A 17069-nucleotide genomic window follows, 5' to 3' on the forward strand; every position below is an offset into this window, starting at 1 on the left:
AGCGAATGAACTCATACTAAGATATATAGGAGAGCTGTTGTAACCTGGCATATGTTAATGAAGCATTCTCTGTCTCTCCAATTTGTAATTCATAGTCACACTTTCATGCCATCCACAGATTTGTTACTAAAAATTGAGTCACACCTATTATGTCAACTTTGCAATCTACAAACTTCCTATTAAGTTAGCTGCTGTCCTTTCTCTGCCTTGATCCCTTGTTCTATGTCATTACCGTACATAAAATGCCACAGTCATACATGAAAACTTTTGATACAGTAATAATCAGTCAAACAACACAACAATGAAAACATGCTTGCCATCCTCAGAAAATATTATGTGACAGAAAGCCCATAATTACATAAACATGTAGTGTCCAGACAAGTAAGGTTGTGCTAAAGTAATGTTTGCACTATCATAAATACAGTCACAATAGTAAAGAAAGCAGTTTGTTAATACATCCATCCTTCATTAGCCCCTATTACGTTACTGTAATCATGACACTGTCAATTCTCATTTGTCAGTGACACTCAGGAATTTCCAGTAAAGACAAATGTTGAACCAGCAAAACATCCTTGTCACTTCAGTACTTCAGATTTAAATCACTGCATTTCTACCATGTATACAAAAATCACGAAAGGATCTTACTGATCACTAAATATTTCCACTGCTGGTGTTACAGTTATGATTTCCCATTCACAAATAGCTTACAGAATTCACCAAATCAATTGTAGTATGTCTGTCATATGAATAAAACAAGGATTTCTTGAACTCAATAAGCTGACCTTATAATTTCCAATATTTCTATATTTTTTCCTTACTTTAAAAATTCTGCAGTTTCTTAAATAAATTGCAATGTAACTTGAGTAACTCCAAAGTAATATGGTGATGTTAAACTTAACTCATGTAAGTTCAGGATCCTTTACATGTTTTGCATGCAAATGAGACCATTTTACATTCACCTCTATGAATCACAGTTAATACATGAACGCATACTGCACCAGATGGCTTAAAGCTTATCTTCTGGTGCTTTATGCTTTTGCCATAAATAGGCACTTTTATCAAAATGCCTGTGCATCTCTGTAATCAGTGTGAATAACCTCTGTTGACTGTATTTGCATTTAGACATGGTGTCACTCTTCAAGGTTTACCACTATAAAAGTCTGAAACCTGGGTCTATGAATATCAGTCTAAAATTAATAAAACAGCTAATAGATTTTACTGTAGTACACAAACTTTACTATATTTGTGGAACGGATTTCCAAGTAAAGTGAAAAATGCTGGATTAAGATGGATGAATAATTAGCAGGCAGGAAGTTTATGTTTGGGATAAGACAGTCTGCATTACTAAAAGGTCTTATTACCAAAATTCAGCAAATCTGACTATAGAACTTGGAAACTCACTAAACCAATGCATTAGGCAAGGTCTGTCAAAGGTCTCCTAAATTCCAGCTTATTAATTGGCTATGAACCTATTCTTAAGTAACCTACAGTGATTTTAACTCACTTCCTACATTTTCTACTAGTCTGACTGCAGTTTTTCTCCATCATTATTTTATACTATAATCTATTGTGTGAAGTAAGCTAGCTGTATTTACTGCAATCGCGTGCATTTATTTAGCATCAGCTTCCCTCTTACACTCTGTTAACCTTTCCATCTTATATGTAAATGTTTTTGAGTATTATTGTGAACATTAGAAGACTTTAATGCAAAGCTGCACACTATGTATAATTTCATTTAAAACAGAAAATGTGATGATTTGTTAAGAAAGTTTAATTGGCTCAGTGTTATTCCAGATGTCTGTGCCGTCACTGGGATTGGTTAATTAAAAAAAGGCTTATATCTAAAATAAAAAAAATGAGATCTCCTATTAGATGGCAACCAGCCACACAAACTTGATTGCAAAGGAAGATGTCTTTTAGCTAAGTTTGCAAAACTATGTGGTTCCAGTATGTTGAGAAATATTTATGGTTCTACTGAGGATCACCCTTTTTTTTTTTTGCTTTCTCTTGCACCATTCATCTACTTCCCTCTCTCGCTCTCTCTCTCTCTCCCTCACAAGTTTTACTATTTTATCTGTGTAGTTTAATAACATTTCATACCAGAGTATAGTCACATCAAAGGCAACAATCAAAATATATTTATTTAGCACTTTCATCCTGACATTCAAAAGGATGTCTTCAGAATACCACAGTCAAATAAAACATTCCTTAAATAACTTTTAAATTCCCACCTGACAGATCACATGACCCTACTAACTGACATTATTAAACACATTTATCAATTTAAATGCATATATCTCTAAACTCGTTAAGTATACATAGACTTATGGTCTTCTAACTTTCAAAAAACATTTATTGTTTGCAACCTCATTATGTATGGGTGCTTTATTAGCTTGCAGCCTAAGCCAATAGTTTCCATATGTGCCACCATGTTTTTGTAAGCTGCTGGTTGTGTAACACAAGGTATATCAGTATATCTGGACAAAATATTTAAGCCATGCATTCAGAAACTGGCATCTTTTGTTAGGGACTCTTGGAATTTTTTAAGTAAGTTAAAATCATACGATTTTACTGAAGATGAAGCGTATATGTTTACTGTTGATATAAAACAAATTGTCTACTTTCATTCCTAGTAATGATGGAAATGAATGTATTAACTATTTATCTGAATTTAGTAAGTTAATAATACAAATATTATTATACTACGTATTAAAATTGGTACTAAATAATGTGTTTATGTTCATCTACAAAGATTATCAACAGGTGGGAGAAGTTGTGATGGGAGTTACAGTGGCACCATATTATGCCAGCCTAGAATTGTTTTAGTAGAATATGAAGTTATTAGCAGCATCACTCTTTTTAGTAAGAGTAAGTATAATGATCAAGGCCTTGATAAAGAAAGAAACTAATGCTCTAGCACAACATGTTTCACAGTATGGACCAGAACATACCTTTAAGTTTCTAGTACTTGACATATTAGATGAGGGAATGAGAGGAGGACATGTAATAAACAGAACAGAGACAGCTGAGCAGAAATGAATTTTATTTTTTAATCTGGACAAACCACCTGGTTTGAATGGTATGTTATCCCTTAGACCTTTTTTAAAAGTATGTCCACTTAGACAATGATCTGCTGCTAGCCTAAGTGTGTTGTTACTATAGTTGTTTTTATACTTAAAATGTATTATTTTATTGTTTTTAACATATCTTTTGATACACTGACATACCTGCACTATAACTTGAACATTGTTAAATGTTTTTTACTAGTTAATGAATGTCAAGCAGCTGATTGGCTCTCTGTTATTTTAAATTGAATGTGTTTTTTGTAAGCAGTCAGTCTGATGAAGCAATGTGATTATCGCAGAAGTGCTTACTTCTTTTTGCTGCGTTTGCTATTTTAAATAAATTGTGTTGTGCCTAGCTGTGTTGGTTTGTTTTATTATTATTATTATTATTATTATTATTATTATTAAGTAGTATTCAAGGTCTGTGGATGATTTGTTTTGTATTTGGAGTGGAACAAAAGATGGGTTTCAGGTTTTTATTTTGAAATGTAATGGAATTACTTCATTTTTGGAATTTATTTTAGGAAATGTGTGTTTAAGAGTTAATTATTTGACTATAATAATACATATTGGCATAGCTAATAAATGTTTAGAAAGTAATATTTCTGGAATAGAAACACTTTGAAAGTAACCAAAATAATATTTCCAGAGGATAGTTTATTCTCATCTCTAGGCTGATTGTTTGTGTCTTTCGGCTTTTCCCAGTTAGGGGTCACCACAGCGGAACTCCGGGCCGCTAATGATTGGTAGTTGTACTGGGTTACCAGCCCTGACGCACAACCTTCAATGAAGGCACGCCCCATTCATGTATGCCTCCACACAGAAGACGCTCTAGCTGAGAATCGAACGGGACAACATCTTGCTATGAGGTGCCAACGCTACCGCAGCACCACCACCGCAGTTATCTCTAGGCTGATTATTTATTGATGATAAAAAAATCTTTGAAGAAATGAATTATATGATTACTCTGTATCCTAATAACAGACTATATAACATTGGTAAATTAATGGAGGTAAAAGACAAAATAATACATAACAGAAAATATTTGTAATTCGATTTTTCCATCTAGATTGCCATATAAGGAAACAAATGCAGATTTTAATAATAAATTATTTTGTATAGGTATGACAGCTGACAGCCTTGAAATTAAAAAAAGATGTTAGCAAAAAACTGGAAGGTAATTCAGGGGGAATTTTTATTTGTATAAAGTGGTTGGAAATAGACCTAATACTGGCTACAAAAGATGTAATAGACTAAAAGATATATATAATACACATGTTACAGCCCAGAAACATATAAGGAAGCTACGGAATATGAATGTGGGCAATTTAAAGCTTGTAAATGTGTGTTTTTCTGTAACATTTAGATAAAATGATTTATGGTAAATCCTATTATAATTGTAAATCCAATGGCATTATTTATATAGCTATCTGTTCATCATATGAATCATTTTATATTAGGGCGACAACAAGGAAGTTTACTAAGAAGATGCTGGAACATATTTATGACAAAATGGATAATATGAATAATACTCTTTATAATCATAAGTTAGAGTGTTCTAAACGTAAACATTTTTTCCTTCTTTCTTTCATTCTTTTGTTCTTTTGTTCTTTCTTCTTTGGACCATGTACATAAGTATTTTAGAGAGGGTAGTTAAAAAACAAAGTAGAGCAATTGGAAACTCTTTATTTGGCAGGTTGGGCTGATAAAGCTCTCAGACTTAACAGGGTTATAAACATCAAACATGTTTTTGAAAAAAATGGATTATAGGTCTATGTATGTTTAATGAGTTTAGAGTTTAAACATTTAAATGTTTTTTTATTAATGCTAGTTGTCAGATCATGTGATCTGTCAGGTGGGATGTTAAAAACTTTTATAAGGACTGTTTAAGGACTGTTTTATTTAACTCTGGTGTTCTGAAGATGTCCTATTGAGTATAAGGAAGAAAACAATCACTACATTCATTTTGGTCCTGGTTTTGTCAGTTGTCACAGTTTGACTGTCTTATTTTGCAGACTGATTTGTCTTTGAAGATGTTTTCATTTTTTTTGTGCACAAAAATGTAACACTATCTTATACTTCATAATTGATCAGATGTTTCCATACATGGAAGTTAACCATATTACCTAAAGAATAATTACACACTCAGCCTTAGATCTACACTTAGCATATATACAATGTTTTAGCCATCTCTTATAGCTAGCATGCATAGGCTATACTAGCTGAGTCTAGCGGCAGCTGACTTTTTTATTTTTCACTATCTGATAATCTAATGCCAAGCCTCAATAGCTGTGTACATAACACATTTCACATTTTATGCATCCATCAGTACAGTATAAGTGCATACTTTGCTGTGCTTATTATGTGTGTTTATTGGCAACAAATATTTGCAGATATAATACGTCTGGGACATTCTTTGGTTTTCCTGGGTCTTTTTGATATATTTTTTTCCTATGAGATTTTTCAGTATGACCTTTTTATTTGCTGTTTTGCTCATTATTAGCAAATTTTACAGTCATCCTAATGTTATGGACATAAGGCTTCATTTAAAGCTGATTGTTTTCAGGCTAATAGCCAAATTATCCTCTTTTACTATGCTGATAAGCTTATATAAAGGACAAGCATGTCCTGTCTAAAGCTAGATATGGCTTCATTGGCCTAGATGCATTAATAAAAACTTTTAAAAATAGTAAGGCAGGGGTTTTCAGAAGCCATGTATCTGAAACAATTGCATGCCCATAATGTGTATTTTCAGATTTTCCATAACAAATGCAAATAAAAACCCTTAGTGATGTGATTAATCTCCTTCTATAAATTTTCAGCAATTAATTTTATTGATAAGCACTATATTCTTGAAGCTGAAAACTCCTGAGATGACATTATGAATGAATGAACCCACATTGCCTCACTACCTGAGATTAATTGTTAATCTGCTGTTAGATAGCCAATTATAAAAGCTGGTGAAATTACCCTGTAATGTATACTGAAGCCAAGAAAGGGCATTATTTGCCAATGAATCTAGCAGATCATTTGGACAAGTAGTCATATTGATATGGGGTAGGTCGTAAGGTGAGTCTTTATAAATAATGAGAACAGTACAGGACCCAAAACTAATCGTTGGGATATTCAAATATTGAGAATGCCTAGATTAGAGAGAATATTGTTGTTGTATAACTGGAAAGTTCTGTTTTTCAGATAACTTTTAAATCAATGGATAGTATTTAGTACAAGATTTAGTTTATCCAGTTTTTTAAACAAAATGTATGAGTCTGAGATTTAAATGCTCTTGTCAAGTCTACAAAAAGACTGGTAGTAAGTAGGCCATTGTTGAGATTGCAGTACATTGAGATGGTAGCAGTATAGTACTGAAAACCTTACAGAAGCAGTGATGTTTGTCTCAAAGGAGACCATATTATTTATATTGTCAAATATCTGCTTGTATAAGAGTTTTTCAAATTATTTATTTAGTGGACATAGGTTAGAAATTGTCCTATAATTTTTGCAACTACTTTCGGTAATGGGACTATAAATTATAATGGGATTGAAGGTAGAGTAAGGGAGAGTTTATAGATAAGATTAAGAGGATCGGCAATAGAAAATGCTATTTTTAGTGAGGTGGGGTGCAGTTTGTTAAATATTTCCCCAAAAAGATGTTTAAATTTAAAATCTGATCTTGAATTTCTTTGATAGCAACCTGTTTAAAGAAAAATGTAGGTCACTACTCATTGAGAAAACAGAACTGTGTGGGTGTGTATATGTGTATGTTGGGGTTGTCATCATTAAATGTTTGCTGGAGAAGGATTGTGAAGGAAGTGTATACTCCAGAGTAATGATAGTTTCTGGTTGGACATTTCTGTAGGAAGATGTAAATGTAGCATTTTTTTGGCCACAGAAATTGGGATAAGGTCAGTATGCTTTATGTCTGTAATCTGTTCAGTTAGCTATTTATCATAAATAACTGATCTGTTAGCTGTTTAAAACATTCTTTAGAGACTCCTTGCAGATTATCTGCTGTTTTAAACATTTTTTATTATCTCACAGCTATTTTTCTGCTGTTTTAAACATTCTCTAGTGTTTCCTGCTGAAATGAGGGTAGCTAGTAGATGTAGCATAGTCCAGATACAGGCTTGCTGCTTCTGGAACTGTTTGTAGTAGTTTGTTTTCCAGGCCCTTTTTGGAAAGGGCCTATCTATACTTTTGTGAGAGAACTGTGCTGATTGGGACCTGTCTGGTAAAGGGAGGCCAGTCTATGGCTTGGAAAATGCATCCTCATTAGTTCTGTTGAATCTTTTTAAAATCTTTTTCAAGTTTTTAGCTTTTAGTATTTAGGACCTGCATTTAAAGAGGCTTCTGCTTGTTTGCATATCATGCAGCACCTTACACTGGCACATAGTTGTGAGCCAAAGATGGACTGTTAAATTCAACAAATTTTCCCTAAAACCCAGGCAGAAATATCCATTCACTAAGCTCCTCCATGATTGATTCTGAATAGCCACCTCTAGTGACAACAGTCTTCAATCTAGCATTATGGAGAGTTGGACCACCATTGTTTTTCCCACCAATCTTGTTTGACTTAGGTCTCGTGAGGCAGTGTAGCAATTGCCTCATGTACACAGACAACCCTTTACTAATAACACACTCTAGTACAGAGTGCAAGAGATGTATTTACACCAAGAATCTAGAATCCCTGCTCTCTCTCACTTAAAACAGTAACATGGAGGAGGTTGTCAACTCACACACCACTACATATGCTCATAGTACCACTACTCCTACACATACCACTACTCACATGCTTAGTAAGCATTAAACACATAAATATACATACACGGAGGTTCTCTTGAAAAACTTTCCAAAATACAGAGACCTCCAAAACACAAGACTGCTAGAGCTAACGCAGTCTCCACAGCACCCATGACATATAGCAACATTAGTGTCTCACCCACCAGGCCAGTAAGGCATAACACTCAAAAAAAAACAAATTTTCTTGTCATTGGAGACTCACTAGTGAGACACACAGCTGTCCCACTCACCAGGTTGGAAAAGGAGAAAGTCATGGTCAGCTGCCTGTCTGGTGCCAGGACCCATCAAATCACACATGCACTCTCTCAGCAACACGTACTGCTATGACTCTCTCATAGTCCATGTTGGTGTGAATGACCTACCATGTACCTCACTGAACTATATGAAGAGATAAATGGTTAAGCTCTCTCAGTATGTGTCCCAGCAGGTATGTCCCTAGTTTTGAGCAGCATACTACCCTCACCTAGAATTATGCCACAGTATAAACAACAGATGATTGATTTCAATAATTGTCTTGAGTTTTTGGTGCCATTCAAAAGGGATAAAGTTCCTGTTAGCCTGGTAGGCCATGGCTGACAAACCTCTCTGCTTTGCCAGAGACGGTTTGCACCTGTCACCTCTAGGCTTTCAGCTGCTGGTAAAGCCTTTTTCCTCCCCTATAGTGCCTTTTTTTTCCAAGGTCTTAAAAACAACATTACCAACATGAACTTAACCAGTCAGAACAAAATAAGGGTCATGCTGCTATATGCAAGGAGCTTAAAACAAAAACTGCACTCCCTGGAAGCACTTCTATCATTAGAAGATGTAGATGCCTGTACAGTCACAGAAACCTAGTACCAGCCCTCAAACAGTACCCCGGTCTTACAAAGCTACAATGTCTTCCACACCTTTAGACAGCAAAATGAATGTGTGAAAACCAAAGGAGGCAGTGTTTCAATCTATATTAGAGATAAATTCACCTCCTGTCTAGTTAGACTGGGTAACTCCAGGGAGTTACTCCAGGTCCAGGTTACAGTGGGGAAGACCCCCATTCAAGTCTTAGACAGTTATAGATCCACCTCCATGGGCCATGATGCTCATGAAGCCTACTTGACCAAACTGGAGACAATCCAAATTTTACAGAACCCACTGGTTATGGGGGATTTCAATTATCCCACCATCAAATGGGAAACCTATGCTAGCCCTAATTCACTAGCACAAAAGTTCCTTGGCCTTGTTAATTCAAATGCCCTGGAACAAGTATTCTGGATCTGGTCCCCAACAATATGTCACACAGATGCACTGCCACAACTGCCGGACCATCATTAGTTAAAACTGACCACAAATCAGACACCTTTGAGCTGGCATTAACAGTAGAACTCACACAGGGTGAAATCAGACTAAAAAAAATCATCAAGGCAAACTATACCCTCCTAGGTGAAGATATAAATGCATTTCAAGCCTCACCCCAAGCTGGAAGTGGTAACTACACCAAAGATTACACTAAAGCCATGTACAATAACTTGCATAAGTGTATAAACCTGGTTGTACCAGAAAGAATCAAAGCCAGAGCTCCAAGTAAAAACAAGATGCCATGGTGGACATCCAGCATCAACAGACTTTACAATAAACACAAAAAGGTTGCTGTCCAAGAAAAAAAAAGGCAAGGTCCCAGCAATGGGAAAGCACCCTCCTCAGCCTCAACAAGCTAATAAGACAACTTTTGAAATCCTCCAAGAGTTGCTTTGAGAGAAACTTAAGAAATACAGCCAAGGATGACCATAAGGCCTTTTACAGCTATGTTAGTAACTTAAAGGGCAGGACCCAAGCATGTGCAGAACTAGTGGCCAATGGTATCACACACACTGACCCAACAGAAATAGCAAACCTACTAGCGGATAGGTTTGGTGAAAATTTCACTTCCTTATCTCCTCTTAACGTACAACAAACCTTCCCCCAACCCCCCCCCCCTACATATCTGAAGACAGGTCCTCAAAGCCTTGTCCAAGACAAAAAGCACAGTCTCTGTGGGACCAGACGACATCCCAGGCTGTCTTCTAAACATTATTACAAAATACCAACACTGCAAAAATGAAAAATAGTTGAAAAAAAAACAGTGTAAAGCCAGGAAAATCAGCTTTAATAAACCAATTCGGTAAACGCTTTCATTTACACACTGAACGTATTCAGACTGAGTCTGAAGAAGTTCACTGTGTGAATGAAAGTGCTTACCGAATTGGTTTATTAAAGCTGTTTTTCCTGGCTTTACGCTGTTTTTTTCAACTGTCTTCTAAACAGGCTAAAACATGAACTAGCATCACCACTAAGTACCCTTTTCAATCATAACCTACCCACAGGCTTTGTTCCTGCAGAATGGACAGCAGCAACAATTATCCCCCTCCACAAAGGTGACCTAGCAACAGACCAGGGGAATTACAGACCCATAATCCTGACCAGCATCATTATGGACCTCTTAACTAAAGGCATAGGTGACTTCCAAACCCTGGATTCTACCCAATTAGGCTTTGTGAAGGGCAGATCCTGCCTGTTAAATCTGGGAGATTTCTTTGAATATCTGACCAAGGCGATTGATGAGGGCAGATCTGTGCACACAGCATACCTCAAGCTGGCAAAGGCTTTTGACACAATCCCACATTCAGGCATTACTGATAAACTTAGCAAACTGAATGTAAAGCCCTTTGTTATAACATGGGTTGCCAACTGGCTCACAAACCAGACATACACTATCAAAGTGGGTGACTCCACATCAACCAGCAGACCTGTTACCAGTGGGGTGCCACAGGGGTCAGTGCTGGGCCCCCTACTGTTTGGTATATATTTCTTAGAAATTCAGGTCAAAACTAAGGGGTTGTGACTGACCAGGTTTGCAGACAACTGCAAACTAGGTGCAATCATTGAATCCTCAAATGATGTTCACACCGGGGATCACGCCAACAGCACTACTAGATAGGGGCCAAGGGTGCTAGCTGCTAGTACAAGGGTCTAGGGAACTACTAAAGGGGCGGTGAATACTGCACAATGTGGCTGGAGTAATATATGCCTTCAGGCAGATAGCCCAGTACCAACCTATGAACCTATGAACCTATGTCAGTATACTCCAGGAGTATCGCATGCAGACCAGTGACTGGAGTATTAGTCACAGTCTCAAACTGAATGTAAAAAAATGCATAATCATTCCTTTTAGCACAAAGGGGGGACTCTATGCTCCACACCAGAAGTATATCCCTCATTGGTAAGATCAGACCATAAATTAATTTCACTGGATGTCCACATCCCGACCCCACCCCCAGCCCAGAAAACCACAGTGAAAAACTTCTCAAAAGCGAACTTCTCACTTCTCAAAACTGAAGTGGAATCCTTCAAGGCCCCAGGGCCAGTGGAAACTACAGCCCAAACTGCAGAATCCTATATAAATGCATTCTACGGACATCTCCAGGAATGCATGGATCATGCTATCCCAAACAAAACCAAGACCCAATCATCCAAAGGCAGGTGTCCAGTCTGGTGGACCGCTGCCATAAATAAACTGTACAACAGAAGGAGGAAGCTACTACATGATAGAGCAAAATCCCTAATAGGGAAGGCATCTCTGATCAGTACTAGCAAAAAATTACGATCCCTCATAAAATCCTCCAAGACCAGCTTCGAGAGAGACATTGCACAGGACACCAAAGACAATCATAAGGCTTTTTTCAGTTATGTTAGAAACCTGGGATGCAACTCCCAGACTTGTTCTGAGTTGATTCTAAATGACAAAAAATACACTGAACCCACAGACATCGCCAATATCCTGGCAGACAGGTTCAGTGCAAACTTCTCCACCTCCTTCCCCCCCAAAAGAGCAAGTATCTATCCCGGCAGAGGGCTGCCTCCCAAACATCTTAGATGCTCAGGTGAAGACTGCCCTCTGCAAAGCAAAAAACACTGCTTCCATGGGACCAGATGGTGTCACAGGTTGCGTCCTACATGAACTACAAGAGGAACTAATCCCTCAAATAAAACAGCTATACAATCTCAGCCTCACTGCAGGATATGTGTCCACAGAATGGCGTACAGCAACAGTGGTCACACTCCACAAAGGTGGAGCCTCTACGGACCCTGGAAACTATCGCCCCATAAGCCTGACTAGCTTAGTCTGCAAGGCTATGGAGGGGATCATCATGGAGCTCATAAACAAAGACATTGGGGACCTACAGACACTAGATCCTACTCAGTTCGGCTTTGTCAAGGGCAGATCCTGCCTTTTGAACCTGGTTGACTTCTTTGAAACAGTCACCAAAACCATAGATGAAGGGAAGGTAGTCCACACAGCCTATCTGGACCTTGCAAAGGCATTTGACAAAATACCCCACTCGGGCATCATAGATAAGCTATCCAGCTTAAATATAAACCCCTATGTCACAAGATGGGTTGCAAACTGGCTCAAAGACAGAACCCACAGAGTGAGAGTTGCTGGAGCCATGTCAGACTTGAAACCAGTCACAAGTGGTGTCCCACAGGGTTCTGTCCTGGAACCACTCTTGTTTGGTATATACTTTTCCGAGGTACAGGCAAACGTGGGAGGACTATGGCTTACCAAGTTCACAGACGACTGCAAACTGGGCGCCATAATCAACTCTCCAGCTGACACAAACATCCTTCAAAAAGGTCTCACAGAGACAGATAACTGGTGCCAGCGCCATGGTTTAAAGATAATTGCCCAAAAATGTATAGTCATACCCTTTGGCAAAAACAATGTGCCCACAAATTACCACATAGGCGGAAACCCATTAAGTACAGAGAAAGTTATTAGGGACCTGGGGACCCAAGTTTATAGCAATCTCTCCTTTGAAAACCACATTGCCAAAGTGGTTAGAAAGACCTTCTACATAGCCCACCTCATCACGAAGGGTTTCACATCTAGATCAAGAGAGGTAACCGTGCCCCTTTATTCATCCCTCATCAGGCGCATCATAGAATACAATGCCCCTTTTGGGATGTACCTTACCCGCCAACTGCAGCAATTAGAAAGACCCCAAAAGTATCTCACCAAGAGGATCAAGTGTCTCAAACAGATGCCATATGCTGCTCGGTTAAAAAAACTCCAGCTCTACTCAGTTGCATACCGCCTACTTTGAGGCGATCTATGCCTGACATACAAAGCTATGTCAAATCCAGAATTAATGGACATGCTCCACCTCAGTAAATCTAAATCCCTTAGAGCCACACGCTCGAGGGACTTGAACCTCAGCACAGAAATAAACAGAACTTGCTGGAGGGACAGGTTCATAACCCAGAGGCTCCCTTCGCTCTGGAATAGAATTCCAGTTCATGTGAGGCAGAGCACCTCACTGAATCTCTTCAAGAAGAATCTCGATAAGTGGATGGGGGATCATAGGTTTGCCCCAGGGATTACTCCCGTGTCACTATTAGACAGAGGCACAGTAAACTAAACCTTAAAAAGGGCACAGTATACTCAAATCAAGGGGTGGCGTAAGCCATACAGAATCGGGCTAGGCTTATAATTGCCCCAGGGCAGATAGTCTAGTATGAACCTATGAACCTATGAACAAACAATGTCCCCTCAAACTATCAAATCAACAACAATACCCTAAGTACCCATGAAGTGGTAAGGGACCTGGAATCACAAGTTGAGTGTGACCTTAACTTCGACCACCATGTGCCTACTATAGTAAGCAAAGCTTTCTATGTAGCACACTTGATTAGTAAAGGCCTGCCTTGAGAGGGAAAGAAGTTATCACCCCCCTATACTCAGCACTTATCTGGCCCATAATCGAGTATAACACCTCGTTTCTCATGTACCACAATAAACACCTGCAGCAAGTAGGGAGACCTCAGAGGTTTCTCACAAAGAAGATCAAAGGGGCTCCAGCATGTACTTTACTAAAGACCCTGTCACTATACTCTGTATCATATGGACTTCTTAGGGGAGACTTATGCCTGGCCTATAGCACAATCCAAAACTCAAACCTAATGAACTTGCATATCCATAAATCAAAAGGGACTAGTGCTACCTGTTCCAGGGACCTAAATATGGCCTGTGACTTAAATAGGACATGCTGGAGGGACATATTTATCTCCCAGCAACTGCCGCATCTTTGGAATAGGCCACCAATTCAAGTGAAGCAGAGCACCTCTATGACACTGTTCAAGATGAACCAGTACAAGTGGATGGGGTACCATAAATTCTTACTGGGAATAGAGCCCACTACCCTCATGGACATGGGCAGTCATCATTCAATTTAATCTTGGCTATTGATTAGCATTTGTATGGTGTTACATTGGGATGAAATGGCTAGGCTTAAAATGACTTCCAGGTCGATAGACTAGTAATCTCTTATGATCCTATAATCCTATGATCAGTTTCCACAAGTATTTGGGAAATAATAAAATGACTTCTTGTCTTTTTCTTATGTAGATTGCTTTTGTGGAATCAGTTGCCATTCTGGGCTTTTTCTTGAGCTGAAGAAAAGTTAGGTATAAGGTTTCATTGTATGAGTTTTATTTCCATTGTTTCCATGCCTTCTATCTGTGTTATACAGGGCAGGAATAACATTTAAGTCATCATCATCATCATGTAAATGGAAAGGAGTCTTTCTTTACTTGACTCAGTGTATTAATGAAGTCAGAGCAATGCTAGCATATGTCTGATTATAGATAAATGATCAATCCAACTGACATTTTTGAAGAGTGTATTAAGGGAGTTTTGTTTAAATCTTGATATTATCCTGTCTATGATTATTCAAGGATATTTTTTTATTTGTCCTGCTGGATATGGCATGACAATGGTCACTGAGGCTACTGGGTAGCAGAGAGACATGAAGACACCCATGTTGAATGTCTGTAAGAACTAGGTCAAGTATGGAATTATTTTCAGAGAGCAGGTTCGGTCTACACAGATGTCTTACAATTTGTACCACACCTAGTTCATACAAGACATTATTTAACTGATACACATTTTGTCTTAATGTATTTGTATTGAAATCTCCCAGGAGAACTATATTTTGGTAGATCAAAAGGCAGTATTACGCTAAACAGATTTTTTTATACTTAAAATGGTAGAAGGCAGGGGCATGTATGAACAGGCTATGTAAATTTGTATACGGTTTCCTAATGTTAAGGTGGCAGAAGGTTATTTAGAAGCTTTATCATCTGTAAAATTTGCATTTGTCATTTTAAATGTAGAGATGGAAGTGCTATTTTTAATTAGCAGTAACGAATACCCAGTGTTATTTTTATTTCGGTCTTATGCCACTATATATAATATAATTAGAGTGAAAAAAAATTGGAGGGATTCTAGCCACCTTTTAACCAAGCTTCTATTACTGAAACTATCCTGGAAACTCACTAACAACTGTGCACATGTCATGCTATGCCTACACATTCATTATCTTAGTGCAGCTAGCAGCAATGCTCATCAATTATGGATGCCACTAAGTAAGTGTACTAGTTGAGTAACATCTGTTCATGGCTAGACCTGTTAGTGGTTGAGGTGCAAATGTGCTCAAGCACACAATATAAACAACAGGTTGTAAATAAGCTCTACCTCCATAACCAAGCACATACGTATGGCACAATTCAAGATGGGCAAATTGAATTACATAACTGAGAGGCAGGGTGAACTTAACGAGGAACATGTTGTTACAGAGAAATCGGTAACTGTGCAAATACCACTATTTATAATTACTGATAACTACTGAAATAATCTTGTCACATCTACATTATAAAAAGGAAATGTTGACAAAAGGAGATGAAATGGATACAGCTACAGAGCAATAAAGGCAATAAATGTGATACATGTAAAATTATATTAATGTGGAGAGGTGAGATAGTTGCAAGTAAAGCACATATATTAGGGGATATTGCATATACTGCAGGTAGTGCATATCAGGTGTTTATCAAAAAAATTGTAATTTATACCCATACTTATGTGGGTTCCCCACCATCCACCTATCATTTAAAAATGTATTCGACTCTGAAAGTGCTGCACTTCAGAAAGAGATTTTTATTTTTAACTGCTGCAATGTTGCCATAAAAAGGGTATTTTAGAGCTAAATTTGTGTTAGGAAAGCATGTTTCCCTTAGGAATGTACATTATACAATAGCTCAGATAGCTATAAAGAAATATATACTCTTGCCACTATACAATGTCTGAGACATGTACAGAAGAAAAATGTACTTACTGGAGTACATAGAGTATGCCTAGCTAGACCAGCGGTGCAGATGTATGAAACCGCACTGTACTGTCATATATACTGTGAGAGTAATTAAAGAAAATAACTTACATACAAATGATTGATGTTAGAACATGCATACAGGTTAAAGAATTGTAACCCTTTCAGTGCCTTGTATGTATGAAGGAAACAATAATGAAGTTGTAATGGCAATGCAGAAATTGTAGCTATTGGTCGTTTGGGCATTTTTTTTTCCATCTCTTTCAACTTTCTGGTTTAAAAGCCACACTTGCACTTGTTTCCCACCTTTCCTGTACCTAGCCTAGTCCAGATATAGAGTTGCTGTATCCAGGACTGTCGGTAAGCTTCTGAGCCGCACAAGCCTTTCTGTGTTGGAGGAAAGCCTTCTAGCTTACAGTGGGAGTGGTAAGCACTAGGTAGCCTGTCTACTACAAGAGGAGTGGTTCTTGGCCCAGAATTTGTAGTTTATTGACCATTTGGACAGTTTGTCCGTCTCTTTCAACTTTCTGGTTTAAAAGACCACATCTGTGCTTGTTTCCCATCTTTTCTGTAACTAACCTACTGGGTAGCACTAGAAAGCCTTAAACTGATACAAGCCTTCTAGCTTAGAAGAGAGACTTTGGAGTGATTAAGTATCAGTTTTCTGTACTTTCTTGCTGTACTTAACTGTTTTCTGCCTAAACACAGATTTACCAGCATTTATTGTGATTTAAAAGCTTGTTTTTTTTCACATATTGTACTTATTTGACTGCCTGCACTTTTAAAAAGTCGTTTTTTGTTTAAATAATTTGTTTAAATGTTGTAGGCTACACACTAAAGTGCAATAGCCTTTTCTGATTGTTTGTTGTAGTTTAAATCTGTTTTAAGTGTATTTTTTACTGTTTTTGCCTTATCTTTTCCAAAAAAAAAAATTCTTTGTTTCCCACCTTTCTAAGCTAGTGTAGTCCAATTTTCAGGCTAGTGCTGAATTCAGGGCTGTGATACTAGCTTCTGAGTTGCCCATACCTTA

This window comes from Protopterus annectens, chromosome 1.part0 (assembly GCF_019279795.1).
Source record: "Protopterus annectens isolate FY-2018-M chromosome 1.part0, PAN1.0, whole genome shotgun sequence".
NCBI classification, from domain to species: Eukaryota; Metazoa; Chordata; order Ceratodontiformes; family Protopteridae; genus Protopterus; species Protopterus annectens.